Genomic DNA, 4670 nt, shown 5'->3' on the forward strand with positions numbered 1-4670 from the left:
CTGCATATGTAGCAGAAGATGGCCTAGTCAGCCATCATTGGGAAGAGAGGCCCCTTGGTCTTGCAAACTTTATATGACCCAGTACAGGGGAATGCCAGGGCCAAGAAGTGGGAGTGGGTGGGTAGGGGAGCAGGGGGAGGAGGGTATAGGGGACTTTGGGGATAGCATTTAAAATGTAAATGAAGTAAATACCTAATAAAAATTGGAAAAAAAACCCCAAAGATCCTATCTAAAGGAAAACAATCTCATGTAGTCTCATGTCTCCTCCTCTCTTTCAGCTGATGCTGCTGAAAAAAACGGTCCATGAGGAGGTGCTGAGAGTCAGGTGTCTCTAAAACTACATCCAGCTTCTAACACATCTGAGTGCTAAAAACTAAATTAGAGTTGTGGAAGATACAACCCTTTTTTTTCCCTTTGTGGACCTTCTAACTGATAGTGGGGTGGTGGTGGTGGAGGTGGTGGTGGTAGAGAATATTCCATAGCATGTGGATCTACGTTATAGAAATGCCAGCAAATACATCTAAGGGTTATCATACTCCTACTAGCTGCCAAGAACCTCCCAAGCACACTACGGGTAGAGATGGATATAACTAGGTCCTTATTCTCAAGGAATATTTAAAGCAAGAATCTTGGGTCTAGCCTAACAATTATTAAGACGGCATGGTAAACACAATACAGGAGAAGATGAATGATCTGCAGCCAACACAGAAGGGAGCAGGGACTCGGGCCACTGTATGTGACAATATAAAAAGATTGACAGTTGGCGGAAAACATGCTTCAAAGGGGACAAAGCATTTCCCAAGGCCAAGTTCAGCTGGTTAACCTTGAAGAGAATCTGAGTGAGACCTGAGGGAGGAAGAGTGTAGCCTTGGACAAGGCTCATGTGTTTTTATGCTCACTGTCTGCTAGTACGCAGCCTGCATCCATCCGCTCTTCTAGATCTCTTCCTGCTCCCATTGAACCAAGAAACAAGTTTTAGGGTCTCATACCATGGCGGCTCATATTTTTGTGTTTTCTTCTTTTCAGTTCCCATCCCTCCCCCGCCCCCGCCCCCAAGCAAGGATCCCCAGTTTCTTCAACTGTCGGACTCTCTCGCCTTCCACCTTATATGCTCCAGATTAGCTTTCTCTGTTTGGTCTTTGGGCCTTGTCTGATGATTCTGAAGCTGAGCACATTTTTGTAAAACCTAGGGCCAGGCATTTGTGTCTGAGGAAAGTTGTCAGGACTCGGGGTTGTACACTAATGATGCTGGACTCTTTGTCCGTCACTTTAGAGCACATGCCCACGGAGACAGGGATCGGAGGTCAATGGTAAACTTGTTGGGTAGAAGTAAATTCTGGAGACAGGAAATATTTTGAACCAGTGAAACTGTAGGAGGCATTAGCTTGCATCCTATACTGAGTGCTTCTTATATGTGCATTCCATCTATATATTTCAAGAAAAACATTAAAAAAAGAGCTTAAAGCTGACTACAATACATTATAAAACCTTCCCAAGTGAAAGAACTGTAAATCCTACAACCGTGAATTTTGTCAAAGCTAATCTGGATCCGTTCAAATGATACCAGGGCGTGGGTTTCCCGACAGGTGTCTGTCAGAATGCCACATCTTGGGGGACCACGGTGTCTAGTGGTGTTTGTTTCTATTTGGCATCTGAAGTTTCTGAGGGAAAAAAAAATTCTGTTAAAATGCAGCAGGCTTACACTTTTAAAAGACTTAAAAATTAAAAAATGAGGACATATGGAGTCAACAGCAGGGCTCAGGGTTTGAGTCCAAAATCAGGCAGACATGGGGTGTCTGGAGTCAGGCCCCTGCTGGAGATCTGCCAGCACCCCTAGACTCTGGAGTTGAGGTGATTCTCACTGCCACCAATGGGGGGTGGTTCTGTTACTATGTCTGTATAGCATTACTGAGTAGAGACAGCAAACATGGTTTCTTCAATTATTTAAGCATTGAAGAACAAAGTATTTGTTGAACCCCAGTACCCTAACCCCAAAATTGCCTTTTTCCAGGCTCAATCCGAAGCTTTATTCCCAGGTATAGGTTTTTAAATGTTGCTACTGTGCTGCATCTATAATTTTTTAAAAATTATTTTATTAGATATTTTCTTCATTTACATTTCAAATGCTATCCCGGATGTCCCCTATACCTCCCCCCCCCCCCCCCCCCACCCCCACTTCTTGGCCCTGGTGTTCCTCTCTATGGGGCATATAAAGTTTGCAAGGCCAAGGGGACTCTCTTCCCAATGACAGCTGAGTCCGCCATCTTCTGCTACATTGCATGTATAATTTTATGACTTGCTTTTCATTCCTTACTAACATTACTTCAGAGAAATGTCCTATGTTGTTGCAGAGGCTTTCGATGACTGAAGAATCCTTCATAGGGTGATGCTTTGTGATACATAGACCAATTCCCTTGCTGGTCGGCATTTTGGACAATGTATCTGGACTTTGCTACTTTGTGGGTTCTTCTTTTTCCCACCTTTTACTCCCCTGGCTTCATCCCTATTGCTGGATAGAAGAGAAGGAAGAATAGAGGGGAGAAAGAAAGGAAGATAGAGATCCCTGAATCTAATTCCTTTCTTCTTGTTTCTTCTTTGAACGTGACTACTAATAAAACACAACCAACCCTCCTGGATTGCCACCAACCACCAACCACATCAATCAGGGCTTTAGCATTTATACACCCTCTGAAAAGTTCCCAGGATTCCAAACGGCACACAATCACCGAAACTATCTGCAGCTGGCAAAAACCACGCCTCTTCTCATCACTAGCCGCTGTGGATAATGGAAGCAGCCCCAAACACCCGAGATTTAAAGGAAAGCACATTCTTATAATATTTCTGTGCTTTTGAGGAGACCAAAATTCCAGAATTCTCACCATAAGACAGCTATGGTTTTGAGTGGTCTTCTTTAAAAAAATTTTTTTAAAGCATTTAAATCATCATCATCATCATCATCATCATCATCATCATTGTATGTGGTATATATGAATGTGGGTAAATGCATGGCATGGTGCATATGTGTAGATCAGAGGATAATGTTGGGAGATCTGTCTTTCCCTTTCCCTTGTTGTGTGCTCTCGCTCTCACTCTGTTATGCTGTGCTGTGTACTCTAGGCTAGGTGGCCCATGAACATTTACACAATCATCCTATTTCTGTCTCCCATCTTGCCATAGGAGTGCTGGGGTTACAACTTTGTGCCACCACATCAGGCTTTTTAATCAGACGTCTGCTCCTACAAAACTCACAGCTGTGTGGGTCAAGATGGGAGAGGGAAAAGCTAATCCAGGCAGACCAAAATTAGATACCAGGGGATCATGGGGACAGAATGCCCGAAGTTAAGTCTGTGAGGTGGAGAATTGCTTAGGAGCAGGGTTAGAGTCGAGGCTAATAGAGGAGGAGCTTGTATTTCTGTTTCTCTCCCCCACTAGCCTTTCCCCTGTGTCTTTCTTCTCAATTGCTCCAAAATTTGCTTGGGGAAAGGAGTCATTTGAGGACCTACTGAAAGTCTCTAGCTAAAGCTATTTTGGTTTTGTACCAGTGTTAGCAATATGAGTATAATCTCTTGGTGACATTGATTAAAACTAGAAGATATTTAAGAGAAGTCAAAGAGAGAAATAAAAAGTACTTGTGGATAATTTGGGCATATTCCTAGCAGAGAATACTTATCACCATAGAGATACCTGTGCATCCACATTTATCGCTGCTCTATTCACACCGTGTAGGAAATGGGATCAGCCCAGATGTCCACTAGTAGGTGAATGGCTACTAAAAATGTACAGTGGAATTCTGTATGCAGTGAAATTTTATTCAACCACAAAGCTAAATGGTAATACGAACTTTACAGGAAAAAAATGGATGGATCTGGAAAAAATATCTTATGAAGGTTATCCAGACTCAGACCAATACAGCATAATTTGCTTTCATAGGTCAGTCCTAGCTTTATATATATATGTATATGTATATATGTAAATATGTGTATATGCGTGTATATGCATATATGTAGTTTTATATTTATGAAGTATATATAATAATACATATGTGTGTATATATGACACATTTATCTATATCTATATATCTATATCTATCTATATCTATTACATTATAGATCAGGGAACCAGAAAGGGAACCAAGTGAGGGGAGGAGGTAATTGAACACATGTGACATAGGAGCAGGTAAGAAGCCATTGGATATGGTGAAAGGGCAGGAGGTGATAAGAAACAAATTATATTTGAAATTGCCACAGTGAAACCAAATGCTTTGTCTGCTAATTAAACCTTAAAATTAGAAGAAAACACTCGTGGGCAGTGGGTTTGTTTATATACCTAAGGTCACACACATCATGTGTCCACTGAATGTGCCCGAAGGGACACTTTCCTTCTGTTCTTCCCAGCTTAAAGTAGAGAGACTAATTGCATGAACCAACACATACTCTTGAGCAATTATGATTGACAACCATGTACGATAATGTTTGTATATCAGCTGATAGACAAATAGCTATTCAGACAAGTTCACTGGAAAGTTGGTGTTCATGAAATTACTTCTAGTATAGTCAGAGGTTACCACAGAAAATAAAATTGAATTTATTAGAATTGAGGATAAACTGGGTTATATAAGAGTTTTTGCATAGGAGAGGTAGTTGCAAATAATGATAAAGTAAAGCTTATTT

At 41.3% G+C, this 4670-nt stretch overlaps 1 pseudogene; it reads right to left on the reverse strand.

Moving 5' to 3' along the window:
• Positions 1-2428, reverse strand: part of LOC110336238 — an 8370-nt pseudogene extending 5942 nt beyond the window's left edge.
• Between the last annotated feature and the right edge of the window lie 2242 nt (positions 2429-4670).

Source organism: Mus pahari, chromosome 19 (genome assembly GCF_900095145.1).
Source record: "Mus pahari chromosome 19, PAHARI_EIJ_v1.1, whole genome shotgun sequence".
Lineage (NCBI taxonomy): Eukaryota > Metazoa > Chordata > Mammalia > Rodentia > Muridae > Mus > Mus pahari.